The sequence below is a fragment of the Spermophilus citellus genome, assembly GCF_964194105.1.
Source record: "Spermophilus citellus genome assembly, chromosome: 11".
NCBI lineage: Eukaryota > Metazoa > Chordata > Mammalia > Rodentia > Sciuridae > Spermophilus > Spermophilus citellus.
Window position 1 is genome coordinate 125,075,020 of NC_138192.1, and position 17,571 is coordinate 125,092,590.

The following is a 17,571-nucleotide window of genomic DNA, read 5'->3' on the forward strand; positions in this document are numbered from 1 at the left end:
CTGACTAGGTACGGCTCTCATAATCTATTCATTTCACCTCTGAGCAGTGCTGCATCAACACATGAGCTTTTGGGAGCAACACCCCATATTCAAACTATAACAGTCATCTTAGCAGTTTCCCACCACTAGTTATACAAAAAGTTAATTCCTGCAATAAACACAATTGAAATTATTTTTCTAACTATTTCTAAAATAATATTTTGTCACAGTTTTCTAGAATCTGCCCTTCTGAAATCCCACATATTTACTTTGGGGATTCTCTTTTTTAAAATAAGGATCAACACATCAGTTATACATTTCATCCGACCATTGACAGTGCATTGAATATATCATTTGGGGCTGAGGATATAGCTCAGTTGGTAGTGTGCTCACCTCACATGTACAAGGCTCTAGTTCAACCTGGGTTCAATCCACAGCACCACCACCAAAAAAAAAAAAAAAAAAAAAAAAAGAACATCAAAGTTGATTGATGATAGACCATCAACTCCACCAACATAAGACAAAAGTAAAGATTAGTACATGCAAATTCTATATCACTCCATTAACTCTAGCTTAAGCTAATTCTGTGTGTACTATGTAGGAAAAAATTATTTGAAGAGTTGGCACTGTATTTATGGCAAAATTACTGTGTTTTATTCTGGTTCTTTAGCAAATGGAAGACTGAATTTTCCAAAAGTTCTTTAAAATGCAAGTTTTAGGACCCTGGTTACCAAAGTTTAATTTGCATCTCTAAGTTAAAATAGATTCATGGATCTTTTAGACATTAAAATAAAGGTCAATAATTTGGGGTGGGGGAGTAGAATTTAAGAGAGGCTATTTATAACTGTAAGACTTTGTTTTTAATTACCTGCCCCTGCTCTGTCTCTAGTTTGTGGACATGATGCTGACTACACATCTGTCAGTGTGCAAGTAGGGTTGCATTTGCCAAAGTATCTGGCTTTTGCTAGGAGCTAGATGTAATAACATTCTGCTGACTTGCAGGTTTACAGAGTCTGTGATTAAGGGTCATCACACCTGGAACCTGATTTGATGTTGGTAACTGACCTTCTTTTCACCTTCTTCCCCAAGGACTTTTTGACTTAATATTTCTAAAGATATTATGCAGTGCCATCTTGCTGACTTAGACTAGGCAGTGACAAATTTAATGTTACTTCACCTCTGCTAGGATGAATTCAAGACCCATCACTGTGCCCAGGAATCCAATGGCATATTTGAATGTTCTGAACTGCAAGCCTGATTGCATTCTAAAGTAGTATAAGAATGGTGGAAAAGAACAATTCGTGGGGCTGGGATTGTGGCTCACTGGCAGCACTTGGCTCACAGATGTGGGGCACTGGGTTTGATCCTCAGCACCACATAAAAATAAATAAATAAAATAAAGGTTATTGCGTCCATCTACAACTAAAAACCTAAAAAATAAAAAAGAGAAAGTTGTGCAAGAAACTGTTCATCTTCTGGAGAGTGTTGCCTCAGAGGTCATAAATTGCTTTTGTCTAAAAATGCTTGGAATGGCTTTAAAAATAGCCTATTTATGATCTATGCTAAGGGATGAATAATCTCTTACACCATGCTCCATATTCAATTCTGTGATTTACAAGATATGAACATGAGATAGGAAACACAGATCCCAGCCAGTCATGGTGGCACATGTTTCTAATCCCAGGGACTCAGGAGGCTAAGGCAGAAAGATCAGCAATTGGAGGCCAGCCCAAACAACTTAGCAAGATTGTCTCAAAATTTAAAAAATAAATAAATAAAAATAGAAAGGGCTGAGGATGTAGTAGCTCTAAAGCAAAGCACCCTGAGTTTAATCTCCAGTACAGAAAGAAAGAAAGAAAGAAAGAAAGAAAGAAAGAAAGAAAGAAAGACAGACATAGGTGGTTTATTGCTCTATTGCTTTTTCCTGACCTCGATGTTTTTAAAAGACAGTTTGTATTTTGGTTTATTTTTTGCTGAAGCAAAATGCCAATTTACATTTCAGTTGAGGTTTTCCCTAGCCATGCTAAAATGTAAAGTTCTCTAACATGTCAGTCCAGCAGCATTTTCTACAGCTAATGTTTCCAGTATCTACAAGATGTGACATATCATCTATTCCACCCTTAGGAAGCTACTTTTGTCTTGAATAAGAGTGTATTATGAGCTTTATACTTTTAGTAATATGTTTACTCTCTGAATTTAAGAGAAGGCAAGGTCAGAAATTATATTAATGTGTCAGGAGCCACTCTGGACAGGGGCTGTGTACACACCTTTAAGTCCTGGGTAAAGAGGTACTAGACAGGTATTGCATCCATTGCAATGCGTTTGGACCTTACCTCTGCTCGGATAAGAGAGGTGCTCTCCAGGAGTGGGCATCTTCCGATGGGATTGGATTACACCCACTTGTTTTTGTAACCCTACCCCTTACCTCATTTGAATAGCTTCTCCCCAATAAAACCTGGGTTCAAGGCGTGCTCTCTCTCTTTCTTGCCGGCCTTGCCCACCTTGTGGGAACTATGGCTGAGGAGTAGTCACTGAACCTAAAGAAAAGGTACTTTCTGTGTCTGTGTCTTTATTTAGTCAGCCCAAATTCACTTGATGTGACCCTAACCAGTTTAGTCATGTGTCGTGACAGGAATGGGTTCTTTTGGTCAATGTTATCCAATAATTTTCTGAGAGCTACACATTAGTCCAGCTATTGGCTTAACTAAAATGCCTAGTGGGCTAAAGTAAATGATTATTCAGTTCAGTCACAGACAGTTGATCTGGTAGGCCTAGTTGATGGTGTTCTAATTAATGCATTATAATAGTCAATCAAAAATTACTTACTGGGCACCGATCAGGTACATTACACTGATACTCAGTAGGGAGCCAAGAGGAAATAACCCACTAAGCCATTAGCTAAATAAAGACATAAACTGGAACTATAAACTTGAAGCTAATGAGGTAGACATTTGTCATTATAAGGTATCAATCTGTAACAATGTAATTGAATGATCCAAATGCACAGTTGTATTCAGGATCACCCAATCCAGCAGGAAACCAAAGGAGTCAAAACTTGCCCCTCTTTAAATTAGAGCTATCTCTGTCTTGGAGAATAGGGAAGATACCAAGTTAAGGCTGGCAATGAAATTACCATCTAGCCTACATATTCTCAATGGCAGAAACTCCATTAATATCTGTATGAGAACCATCTGGGGATTGTCGTGCTTGTGCAAAGGTCAGGTTCCTAGGACACACAGGAGACCAAATAAATGCAAATCCAGCATATGCTTTTTTTTTTTTAAGCGAACTCTTCATTTAAATTTGAAGCAGGTAATATATAGTTCACACATTCAGAAATACACTTTGTGGTTTTACATAGATCCCTAAGTGTTTCCTGTTTGTTCTGGTAATATAACAAGTGCATTTTTAAGGTTTTATAACGATTGGTTTAGAAGTGTAAGAATTTGGAATAATGAGGTCATTTGCAGGTATTATTTTAATTATTATTTGTCTTATTTACTCAAATCAGAAACTGCAAACTATGGCCTGTTGACAGATATGGTTGGTCCTCAGGTATTCTGTGTAATTGGTCCAAAGGGTATTTTAAAATTAGTTGTCAATATTAAACATTAGGAGATAATTCTAGTTCCTTTTTAAAGATCAGATGGTTTAAGGATAGTATGTTTAGTTCAATAAGCCAGACATGGAAAGAGAAGCATTGCATGTTCTTTCTCATATGTAGTAACTGAAAAAGTTGACCTCAAAGTAGAATAGCCATGATTAGGGAAGGGCGTGTAAGGTGGGAAGTTAAAGAAGGGTGGTTGGATATGATCAATGCATGCTGTGTGTTTGTGTGGAAATACACTGAACCCCATTAATATGTACAGTCAATATGTGGTAATAAGAAAATAAAACCAGTGAATAATTAAAAGTCAGATGATTTGAGAGTACTGGCCCCCAATTTCCACATGGCTTCAGTCACTAAAATTGAAAAGCAGCTGCCCCTTTCAATGGCTAGTTTGCCATAACCCATGACTCAGATCATCTCCCTGACACTAAAGGCCAAAGTGTCAGGTGCCATTTGTCACCACTAGGCTTCAGATGCTTTCTTCAACTCAGCCCACTTGACTCATTTATATCACCTGCCCAGATCCTCTAGACACTTGAGTTTATGACCGAAATCTTAAGGATACTTCAAAACCTATTACTCAAAAGAGCAGTATTTGATGGGATGAAGATAGATAGTCCGTGTTCAGACGTGTTTGTTGCATTCCCCTGGGATACCCCTACTATGCTCCTGGGCAGAATCTGGACTAGTTCATTTAAAGAATGCCCATTAATCAAAAGAAGGTCCAATCTAACTCAAGTCTTTCTAAGAGGCTACATAACTTGCCATGGCTAATTGATGTGAATATTTTATGTTATAAGTATTTTCTATAGGACAAGGAAAGATGTTGCTTATAGAGACTCATCTTACAGAAAATGCAGCTGTTTCCAGTATTTTACCAAAAGGAGATGTTTTTATAAACCCCTCAAAAAAATTCACCCATCAGTAATTATGATGTGTCAATGTAGATTGATCAATTGTAACAAATGTCACAATCTAGTGGGGATGTTGATATTGGGGGAGGTTGTGCATATAAAGTGGGCAGGGAACTTATGGGAAGTTTCTGTACTTTCCTCTCAAAAATTTTTTTTCTTTTTTTGGTACCAGGGATTGAGCTCAGGGGCACTCAACCACTGAGTCACATCTCCAACCCTATTTTGTATATTTTGTATTTTATTTAGAGACAGGGTCTCACTGAGTTGCTTAGTGTCTCATTTTTCCTGAGGCTGGCTTTGAACTGGCGATCTCCTGCCTCAGCCTCCCAAGCTTCGTGCACCACTGTGCCTTGCTCCTTTCAATTTTTCTGTAAACCTAAAAACTGCTTTTAAAAGTGTCTTTAAAATTTTTCATTTTAAAATCAAATCAATCACATGGGCTTTATAGACTATTCAATGGGTAACATGTCCTATATTTCTTCCATTTCATTAAAAATAAATCATTAAAAATATTTCATGTATTTATTTATCAGTAGGGCTTTGAGAACAAAACATGTTGGATTTCTGTAAGATCAAATATGGCACTGGAAAAATAAGCCTTTTCTCTCATTATTTTTACTCCATCGATTATGTGCACTGAAAATAAGTCTCAAGAAAATTCAAGGTAAAAATCTGTAAATAAAATGTTAAGTCAAGGTTTAAATTTGAAAAGTCCATTTTCTGTAATTCAGGTTTCTCTTTTAGGGCAAGTTGAAGACTCAGTGAATTCATGAGATTTAGATTTGTGTTTCAAGTCTCTCACTTTTTGGCTGTGTGAATTTGAACTAGTCACTTTGTTTCTGACTTTCTCTTTATTTATAAAATGGAATGGTAATCCTACCTCATATATCATTAAGAGGAGATATGTAATTTGATGGGAAAAGGTATGTGGTACATATTCAATAAATGATAGCCTTTATTTTAATTAGTTGGGGAACTTTCTCTATGTACTAAGCAGTATTTTCAAAGGACCCAAGAAAAGCTTCTCCAGAAAAGAAGTAGTAAAAACTTGTTTCAAGTTTTCTTTTCTTTTAAGTAGCTTTATTCAACCTCCCCTGGTTTAAAAAAAAAAAAAAAGGTAAATTTATTTTCCATGACACAACACTGTTTAGGTGACTCTCTAATCACCATTTTTACTTAGGGCTCCATATTGCTTCTATTTATTTCTCACATGTGTGCTCCAAAGAATTCCATAGAAAAGTAACTATTGGCTTTTAAAATTGTTTTACTTTTGAAAGTAAGAACAGAAAGGCCATTAACACAGATAAAAAAGGGATTGCCTAAAAGCTGGTGGGTCAGAGAACAGTGCTGAAGAAACTTGGGGCTTGTACCTGGTCCAGCAAGGTTGGCAGACAGCATTCCCAGCAGGAGCTCCTTTGCAGCTTTTCCTCTGGGTGTTGCCCCATCCTCTTTATTCATGTCATTCAAGCGCCTGCTTTTCCTCCTCAAAACAGAAAACTGAATATGAATGATGATAAAGATGCTATTATAGTTAATCATTTCACTGAGCTATAAGTAGTGTTTATGGCCTTACCTCAATTAATCTTGACAAAGACCACTGAGAAAGAAAGTATTGCCCTGTGTCAGAAGCTGGTCAAATCACCAAGTCCCAAGGCTAAGGCTGGGATAGAAGCTTGGGTTTTCCCGATTTCAACAGTGATTAGTAGTACTCTTAGTATTATTTTAAAGCAAATAAATGAGCTTTTTCAGCTTTTCCTATTAAAAATAACCAACTTGTTCTTTGCTTGAATGAATTGAATTCATAGTTGCTGACTTTCCTTAGTTTTTCTTTTTGCATAATGAGTTACTGATCTCAATAAACTTAAATGTGTTAAACCTCTGCCCTAAGTGGTTTCTTTCTTTAAAAATTTTTTTTTTAAAGACGTTGATGGACCTTAATTTTATTCATTTATTTATATGTGGTGCTGAGATTCGAACCCAGTGCCTCACACATGCTAGGCAAGCACTCTACCACTGAGCCACAATCCCAGTCCAAATGGTTTCATTTTTATAGTTGCACCTTATTGTATGATTAGGAGTTTATACGCCTAGAGCTATGATTACCTCTTTTAGACATTATAACCCTAGACACATTTATTAAGTATTTGTCAGTTGTATTTAGCTTACTCACTACTTCCTGGCTCTATTTTCTTCATCCCTAAAACATATCAAAACTATAGATTTTTATTCCTTCCATTATTATATATTATCAAAACTTCAATAAAATGCATATGGAGTTTTATTTTTATTTTTTTCCATATGGAGTTTTAAATGTTTAAAAATTATGGTGATTCCATGGCTTGGGAATGTAGCTCAGGAGAGAGTGCTTGCCTAGCATACCTGAGGCCCTGGGTTCTATCCATAGCACTGCCCAAAAAATAACTGATTCCTTATCTGTACCTTAAAACAACCTTACCTTTGACTCAGCAACTCCACTTCTCATCACATTTTCATATCTTATTGTCTTCTTTGATATTTTTAAAGCATATTATTTCCTTTTATCTACATCTTAAAATCTTAAATGGAAGAAGCCTTAGAAATAATTGTTATTCCTTCATCTTACAGTTGAAAAATTAAGTTTCAGAGGTTACTCAAGCCACATAGCTCATGGTAGAGCTGAAATTTTATTCTGTGCACTTTCCAATTTTCTATTCTTTCTTGCTCATTATGTACCAAAAACATTAGAAACAACAACTTCTAATAGGCCCACGAATTGCTTTATAGATTTATGTGACAATAATTTCCACCACAGTCTATTAAAGCCATACCTCTTCCCAGCCTCCTCCTCTCCTTATTCTGTGATAACTTGTTTCCTTTTGGCTTATGTTATATTCATTCAATCTATTAATTTCAAGGCTTTGGGCTATTGTTTAGTCAAATGAATTTAATTTTGTTGGGAGGCTTGTTCTTTTGTGCACATGAGGAAAGAAATGTTAGGAGTCATGGTGGTAGTTCATCATGAATGGTCTGAATGTTTGTGTTGAAAGCTAATACCCAATGTGTTGCTATTAAGAGGTGGGCCTTTGGGAGCCCTCATGAATGGAATTACTGCCCTCATGATACAGGCTTGTGTGAGCTTCTTGGCCCCTTTTTGCCTTTCCACTATGGGAGAAGGTATCATCTGTGATTCAGAAACCTCTCCCCAGACATCAACTCTGCTGGGACCTTGATCTTGGACTTCCCAGCTTCCAGAAACTTGAGCAATAGGTCTCTTGTTGTTTATAAGTAACTCATTCCTTTACGATTTTTTTTTCAGCTGCCTAAATGGACAAATAGGGCAAATTTGCATTTTATTTGTTAATATTTAAGTGTGCATTCTCCTTCTTATTTGGATACATGTTCCAGAGCAGCTGTCAATATTTCCTCAAACTGAGCTCCAGGACACTTGGATATTGGCAACTTAAAATGGAAAAAAAGTAGCGCACTAGATTTGTCCTGCACTAGTAGTGCACTAGATTAACAACTTTTTCTTAAAAAAAAAAAAAAAAAACGAATTCCTGTTCTTTTTAGAAAATATATGCTGAAGCAAAATGGCATCTTGTCTGCAATACACATTAAAATGAACCAGAAAATTATGTATCTATGTGTACACACACACACACACACACATTTGTCTTTGTCTGTTTTATGCTCTATAACAAAATACCACAGATTGGGTAATTTATAACGAAGAGAAGTTGATTTGGAGAATGGGAAGTCCAACATGAAGGTGTTGCATCTGATGAGGGCATTCTTGCCTGAACATGGTGGGAGGCATCATATGGGTGAAGAGAGAGTGAAAGGGCAAGTGTGGACTAAATTCCATTTTATTGAAAAAAATCTCTCCTGTGCTAACCAACCCACTCCCAAGATAACAGCATTAATCTATTCATGACTGGAGCCCTCATGACCTGAACACCTCCCAGCAGGCCCTACCTTTAAACATGGTTGCATTGGGGATCAAGTTTCCAACACTTGAACTTTGGGGACACATTCCAACTATAGCTTTCTACTTCTGGCCCCTAAAATTTATGCTATTTTCATATGCAAAATATATTTATTTCATCCCAATATCCCTCCACCCCTGTTGTAACCAGTTCCAGCATCAACTCAAAAACACGAAGTTCAGAGTTTCATTTAAATCAGACACAAGTAAGAGTAATCCACCCTGAGGCAAATTCCCTTCATCCGTGAACCCACGAAATTAGCACAAGTTATCTGCTTCTAGAACACAATGTGGGATAAGCAAGGAAAAAAAAAAAAGTAACAGGCCTCAAGAAAGTCTGAAATTCAACAGGGCAAAAAACATTAAACCATAAGATTCCAGAATAATCTTTCACCCCTGTTTTTATGGTCATATAGGGGTGGTGGTTGGACCCCAAATCTCCCAAGGCACAAGTTATATCTGGACCCACTGAGTAATGTCTGGGTTTGCTTAGGGGCAATGCATTAGAATGGCAGGAGCAGAGTCCCAAGATGGTACTGGGCAGTAAATGCTGAGGACCCATGTTGCCTTTCTGCAAACATTGCCCTCAATGGTCCCAGCTGCCTCAAAGATCTCTGCAAAGAAGCAGGCATCCACCTATCCTTCTTCATCTCAGCAAAAGATTACTTGGTCACACACTTAGGATTCCCTCCTCAACATGTGTTTCCATTCTTTACATAACCACACTGTTTTCCAACTACTCCCATTCTTTCCCCCCTTTTTTATTATTAATCCCATCTTTAAATTAGTTCTCTTTTCTCTCATTTCACTGTAAGCAAAAGAAGCTATGTGGCACTTTGAACATGTTCCTGCTTAAATTCCACCTACCATGAAGTCCTGGGACATTGTCACAATTTAGTCAAGTTTTTTGCAACTGTACAACAAGGATGGCCTTTACTCCAATTTCTAATACCTATTCTTCATTTCTATCTGAGATCTTCTCAGAGTGGCTTCTACTGTCCATATTTCTACCAACATTCTGATCAAGACTACTCAAGCAATCCCTAGGAAGATTACAGGCTATCCTTATGGCTCTTCTTCTGAATCCTCACCAGAATTGCCCTTAATGCTCCATCCACAGTCTTTGGCTCTAGGGTTTTTTCCCATCCTGCTCCTCCAAGTTCTTCCAGCCTCTACCCAATATCCAATTCCAAAACCCCTTCTATATTTTCAAGTATATATTGAAGCAACAGGCACTACTTCTTGGAACCAATATTCTTAGTTTGTTTTGTGCTGCTATATCACAATTACACAGGAAAGTAGTTTATAATAAACAGAAATTGATTTGATGAATGGTTCTGAAGTTTGGGAAGTCCAAGATTAAGAGGACACATCTTTTTTTTTTTTTTACATTTTTTTTATTGGTTGTTCACAACATTACAAAGCTCTTGACATATTATATTTCATACATTAGATTGACATGGGTTATGAACTCCCAATTTTACCCCAAATGCAGATTGCAGAATCACGTCAGTTACACATCCACAATTTTACATAATGCACTAATAGTAATTGTTGTATTCTGCTACCTTTCCTATCCCCTACTATCCCCCCTCCCCTCCCCTCCCATCTTCTCTCTCTACCCCATCTACTGTAATTCATTTCTCTCTTTGTTTATTTTCCCATTCCCCTCACAACCTCTTATATGTAATTTTGTTTAGCAATGAGTGTCTCCCTTCATTTCCATGCAATTTCCCTTTTCTCTCCCTTTCCCTCCCATCTCAAGTCTCTGTTTAATGTTACTCTTTTCTTCCTACTCTTCCTCCCTGCTCTGTTCATACTTGCTCTCATTATATCAAAGAAGACATTTGGTATCTGTTTTTTAGGGTTTGGCTAGCTTCACTAAGCATAATCTGCTCTAATGCCAAGAGGACACATCTTATGTGGGCCCTTTTTTCTTATATTATAGGATACATCACATGGGCAAGAAAGTGACAGCAAAGAGAGTAAAAAGTGCTTTTATAAAAAAACTTTGCCCACAATAACACACTTCATCCTGAGATAATGGCATTCATTCAAAAGGGTGGAATCCTCATGATTTGAACACCACCTAGCAGGCCCCACCTCTAAAAATCTGTATGGGAATTAAGTTTCTCATACATGAACTTTGGGGGACAGATTCAAACCCACAGCAATACATTTCAGACTTTGCATATGTATAAGTATATATATATATATATATATATATACACACACACACTCACACACACACACATATATATGCTCATATATACATATGTATAGTTTTTTCTGTATATATATATATACACACATGCACACATTTTATATAACCATTTTCATATATATACAGATATTATATTTAATACATATATACATGTGTCACCATTGTGTGTGTGTGTGTGTGTGTGTATGCACACGCTATATAGCTGTATACATATCATAAGAGGGCATATGATAGAATAAATGCTAATATTTAGGACATCTTTTAGGAATACACAGGAAACTTTTCTGAGTACTTCAAAATACAATTTGAAGAATAATCAGCAGTATTAAAACCTGAGATGTCACGTAGACACTGACCTCTCCCTAACTATGGAAAAATAAACAGAATTGTAAAAATTCTTTTTCACTGATACATATTCAACTTTCTTAGATATGATAGTCTTTATATAGTTAATTTCCAAATAACAAATCCTTTAGAGTAAAAATGCTTTTGTTAGAAGTCAGGTATGCTAAATTAAAAAGAAAAAAAAAGAAAGAAAACTCCAAATCATGTGAAGTGGAGGTATCTGAATTGCTGGGGATGTCAAAACTTCCTGCTCCACTCCAGGGCTTCTATTTTGCCTAGTCCTATTGTAGCAACTTGGGTAGAACCTTAGCAACAATTCCACAAATACTTCAACTGCATCTTTTGTTCCAGGCTCCCTCCACCAGAGCTGCTCTTCCAGGACTACAATTTGCTGGTGGCCAGATGGACCCATTGGCCTTGAACTGGAATTCAGTCTGAAGTGTTTCCTCAACAGCTCTACATTTTAAATAGGTTTTGTTTAATTGTGGTTGGAAAGGCCCCTTCGAAGGGATTTTAATTATTAGCAAGCAGTGGCAGAGACACAGTTGTGTGGGGGAGAGCGTACTGTATTCATGTGTGCCCAAAGGAAGTCCTAAAATCACTTTCAGACCACAAGTTGATAGGAAAGCTAAGCCAAAATGCCTAAGAGTCATTTATTACTGCTGTCATCACAGACTGATTTTGAAGCAAGTTCCCTTTTACACATTTTTTCCTAGTAAGAATATTCATAGCTCTTTCTTTTCTAAGAATTCATTATCTAAATGAGTTTTTCATAAACCACATATTTAATATTCATGAAACATTCTGCCAGATTTTAGGATATGTGGTTTAGGAAGGCTCCTGTGAGGTCTCAAATGGCACACAGAAAATGTGATTTGGGAGTTGAAGTAAAATTATTCATTGTAGTCATAGAAGCATCAAAATTTTAGTTGATACAAAAATAGAAGTGTGAGTTACATATGTGAAAAATATTTTTAAAGGAATGATTATTAAAATAAGCTGCTTATTTAGGATGTATTATTTGAAAGAAACAGGAACTCTCAAAACAATATTCTACTATTACCCTACTGTTATTCTATATCTGTAAACCCAATTTAATTTTTAGATAATGATCATAATGAGTTAAAACAAAATTAAGGAAGATTTTTCCAACACATTCAATAGAAAAAATACTTCCTAAAGTGAAAAAATGTAAATAACTGAAATAAACATATCATTCAAAATAATTCTGAAGTGGATAGTAAATAATTACTTTCATTTTCAGAGTGTAGATAATGAATAAAACAATAAAAACCTTATGTCAACATGCACGGGTAAAAACAAAATCAGCTCTTCCATGGATAATGATATATCCATGACACCCTACCTGACAATTAATATTCAGAAGTAGGAATAATGTACTTAAACTATTCATCCTTCTACCCACTAGCTATATAAGTTTTGGAAAATTAACTTTCTGACCCTCTGTCTCCTTTTTTGTAAAATGAAGACGAAACTGCCTGGCATGTAGTAGACAGTCAACAGATGGTAGCTAATAATAGTTAAAATAACAATTGTACTGAGAGTTGATTCTGTTCCAAATTTGGATAAATGCTCTAAGTGGATTATTACAATTAGATAGTAGAGATCATGCTGGTGGCAATAGGTAATATCTTACAGGGTGTTAAAGGAGTGAAGTAATAATTTTAAAATCAACTAAAATAATGAATTGTAGGAAAATAAAATCCAAGTCTGAAGACTCAGACTTAGCAAGACAAGAGAATCAAAGGTTATGCTAAAGCACAGGGTATCTTTTGAGTCGTTCAAGCCAAGGCTGTCCTTTCCCTAGCTAATCTGTGGAGCAGGAACTCTTCCTCTCTTATGAGGCACTGCCATTTCTGGTGTCCAGATGACTTACGACCACAAACCCCTCCAGGTTCTCCTGAGCTGAAGCTCCAAGAGAGAGCCTTTGACTAACTGATTCCTACATCCCAAACAGAACTGATGGAACCAAGGCAGAGAGAAGAAGGCTCATTCATCTTCTATCTCCTTAGGACAAACTTTAAACAATGCACGAAGAAAGAATGAAGTTTTATTGGTTTAATGCCCCAATATAGGAAATAAAACACTCTATTTATGGTATGATTAGAAATCAGGGAATGGTTGATGTAGGGGCAGGAGTTTAAGCATTAAATTATATTAAAATACCTGCAGAGTAACATAATTATTTTATTGTTATAACAGCTCTTCTCAGCTCCATTAGATTAATTGAGAGTTGATTAGTGAAAATTGATATGCAATTATAATAATGTCCATAATCATGTCAGGATAATTAAGCATGGCAGGTTTTCTTGCAAAAGCATTGCTCTATTTGTAGTTATGGTAATACCTTATTACTGATAGGACTTTTTCTCATTGGCTCAGAATGAACTCAATCATGATAAAGTCTTAATTCTACATTCTTCTTTTAAACCAGTGAAAAACCACACATTATAAGAATTTCTGAAACATGTTAATAGATTTTTTTCTTATCTATTTTTTTCCAAGTAGGTTTTAACATTCTACTTTTTTTTGGCAGGGGAGAGGTTCCAGAGATTGAACCCAGGGGCACTTAACCACTGAGCCACATCCCAGGCCCTTTTTACTTTTTGAGATAAGGTCTCAATAAATTACTTAGGGCCTCATCAAGTTGCTGAGGTTGGCTTTGAACTCATGATCCTCCTGCCTTAGCCCCCCTGAACTCCTGGAATTACAGACATGCAATGTCTGTCTACTTGTAATTTTATATCCATACTGTATAGCTAAACTTTCCACTTATTCTGCCAAGTAAATTCTCCATTCCATTCAGTCCATTATCCACACTGTAATGCTCATAAAAGAATAATACTGGACATGATGGCATTCCCTTTTCAATTCTCACTATGATTCAACATAATACTATGTAAATAATATATAACATAATATTCTGCTTAAATTCTACATAAAATATAAGTCACCCTAATGGTTCTTCAAAATATTCTGCTCTCTTCACTATTTTTATGTTTGTCCTGGAATGCTCCTCCATTCATCTCAGTAGGTCCAATCCCACTGATAAGATATTTTGAGATACTATAACATTTATTATAGAATATTGTTATAACTGTTTTTTTTATATTGTTAATTTCTTACTGTACCTAATTTATAACTTATACTTTATCATAGGTTTAAAAATGGTATACATAGGCTTCAGTAGTAGATGTGAATTATAGAACAAAGACCCCTAGAATAAAGGGGGCTACTGTAATATTTTTGATATTCATCCATGTTGCAGAATAAATCAGGAGTTTGTTCTTTTGTTTCTTTATCTACTAAGAGTTGATGGTTCTTACATTGTTTATAATTTGGGACTATTGTGAGCAATACTGCTATTAAATTCACATGCAAGTCTCTTGTGGACATGTCTCATTTCTCCTGGGTGGATTTGTTCCTAAGAGTGGAATTGTTGGGTTGTACAGTAAGTGTCTGTTTAACTTTCTAAGAGACTGCTTGTTATCCAAAATGGCCATACCATTTTACATCCCAACCAACAATGTACAAGCATTCTGGTTTCTCCACATTCTTGTCCCAACTTGTCTTTTTTAGTATAGTCACATCAAGGGGTACAGGATGGTATCTCACTGTGGTTTGAATTTTCATTTTTCTAATGATTAATGAACTAATGATGTTGAGACTATTTTTATGTGCTTATTCATAGACCTTATCCAGTAAAGTATTCTTCAAAACTTTTGCCCACTTTTTTTTCTTTCTTTTTTTTTTTTTAAGTACAGAGGATCCATCCTAGAGCGTGTAGCATGATAGACAGGTACTCTAATTCTGAGATACAATTCCTAGCCTTTTTGTCCAGTTTTTAATTAAATCAGTGCCTCCTTCTCCCTCTCCTTCTTATGCTTATTTTTGTTTTTTATTTTCAGACAGGGTTTTGTCAAGTTGCTTAGGGCCTTGCTAAACTGATGACCCTGGCTTTGAACTTATGATCCTCTTGCTGCAGTTTCCCAAGCCACTGGGATTACAGGTGTGCACCACCACACTTGGCTCAACTTCCTCTTCTTCAATGGTAAGAGCACTTTAAGATTCCAGATGCAAATCTTTCAATGGTAATATACACTTTACAAATACTTTCTTCCAAACTGTAGTTCAGTTTTCATTTTCTTAATGACATCTTCCATGTACCATTATTATTATTTTTTAATTAGGAGAAAGTCCAATTTGTCAACTGTCATAAATGAGGCAATCTAACCTGTCCAATTTTGTTCTTTGCCAATTTGTTTTGATTATTCCAGATCTTTTATTCTACATATGGACCAGCTTATCAAAATGTACCACAACAAATGCAGAAGTTCACTGAAATTGAAAGGGACTGTGGAATGAATCTATAAGTCATTTAAGAATTGTCCTTTAATATATTCTTTAGCTTTCCAGACCATGATTATAAATTTCTCTTACCCATCTTAAGTGGTTTTCATTGAACAAATCTTGCATTTCTTTTATTACATTTATTTCTAATGTTTCTAAATATTTCTTTTTTTCCCCCCTGGTACTGGGGATTGAACCCAGGGCATTTTCAAACTGAGCTACATCCCCAGTCCTTTTTATATTTTGAGACATAGACTCACTCAGATTTGTAATCGTTCTGTCTCAGGCTCTGAAGTCATTGAGATTACATACCACTTGGCTAGATTTTTATTCTTTTGATACTTGCTAGAATGAAACTGTTTGCTTGATTTTATTTTCCTTAAACCAGGAATGCCAATTTGTAGCATACAGAAATACATTTATTTTTTATATTCTAAGACTATGTCAAAGTCACTTATTTTCATAGTTTGTGTGCATATGTGTGCGCACAAACATGTACACGCATGCTTTTCTTAATAATTTCTACATACAGGATCAAGTCATCTGTGAATAGACAGTTTTACTTCTTTACAATCAGATGCCTTTTAGTTGTTTCCCTTAAGACACTGGCTGAAACCTCCAGTACAATGTTGAATAGAAGTAGGGAGAGCAGGGCTGGGGTTGTACCTCAATAGAGCACTTGCCTCACATGTGTAAGGCATCGGGTTCGATCCTCAGCACCACATAAAAATAAATAAATAAAATAAAGATATTGTGTCCATCTACAACTAAAAAACATACAAAAAAAAAGTAGGGAGTGCTTCTTTCTTGTTTCAGATCTTGGTGAGGATGCACTCAGTGTTTTACCCTTAAGTATAATGTTGGCTCTAGAAGGATGATGCCCTTTTTAGGAGGAAGAAGTTCCATTCCTACTTCTTTTTGAGTTTTTATTATAAATGTGAGTTGGATTAAAATAATGTCTTTCTACACATACAGAGATGATGCTATGATCTGAATGTGTCCCCTTAAAATTCATGTTAAAATCTTAACCCCCAAGGTGATAGTATTCAGTGGTGGAGCCTTTGACAGGTGATTAGGCCATGATAAGTGAGATTATTATCCTTACTGAAGAGACCACAGAGAGCTAATGCCCCCTTTTCATGATGTAAGAACATAGCAAGAAGGTGCTACCTATGAGGAAGTAAGCCCTCACCAAATACTAAATTTGCTGGTGACTTGATGGTGCCTCCAAAAGTGTGAGAAGCAAATTTTTTAATAAGCCACACAATTTATGGTATTTTTGTTATGACAGTCCATATGGACCAACAAATAATTGTGTGTACTTTTAGTCTGTTAGTATGGTGTTTAAAATTGATATTTTGATGTAAAACCAACCTTACAGTCATAGTGCATAATCAATCCTTCATATATAATGCTGGATTTATTAATACCTTGCTGAGAATTTTTGTATGTCCATGAGGAATACTAATCTGTAACTTTTTTTTTGTAATGACTTTTTGTTGCTTTGGTATCAGGGTAATAGCAGCCTCATAAAATGAGAACAGTTCTGTTTTCAGAGTTTGTATATGATTGCATAATTTCTTGAATTTTGATTAAATTCACCATTAAATCTATTGGGGCCTGAGTTTTCTTTTGTGGGAGGATTTTGAAGTATTAATTTTTTTACTTTTACATAGGTCTGCTATGAGTTGAATTGTGCATAGGTTTTAGAGAAAGCATGATCCTATCAATACTTTAATCTTGGACTTCAGGTCTCTAGAACTCTGAGCAAGCATCTATTGTTTTAAGCCACCTAGTTTGTGGTACTTTTCTTTTTACAGCAATCCCAGAAAATGAATCAAGGGGCTAGGAGTATAGCTCAGTGATAGAGCACTGGGATACATGAGGCCCTGGCTTCCATCACAGCACTGATTTTTTTTTTTTTTTAACGATAGAATTGAATGAACTAAATAATAATAGTTTGATATTATTTCAGCTAGGCATGGTGGTGCACACGTTATCCAGTGGCTCATGAGACTGAAGGAGGAGGATTGCAAGTTCAAAGCCAGCCTCAACAACTTAGTGAAGCTCTAGGCAACTTAGCAAGACCCTATCTCAAAATAAAATACAAAAAGGGCTAGAGATGTGGTTCAGTGGTTAAGCACCCCTGGGTTAAATCCCTAGT

General features: G+C 36.0%; 1 protein-coding gene across 2 annotated transcripts in view; it reads left to right on the top strand.

Annotated features, from left to right (window-relative positions):
* RHBDD1 (rhomboid domain containing 1) overlaps nucleotides 1–17,571 on the top strand; it is a 177,471-nt gene that overhangs the window by 20,066 nt on the left and 139,834 nt on the right. For both annotated transcript variants that reach the window (XM_081260751.1, XM_081260753.1), the window contains exon 2: nucleotides 14,966–15,108. The gene's annotated coding sequence lies outside the window, so the exon portion shown is untranslated. The remainder of the gene's footprint in view (nucleotides 1–14,965; nucleotides 15,109–17,571) is intronic.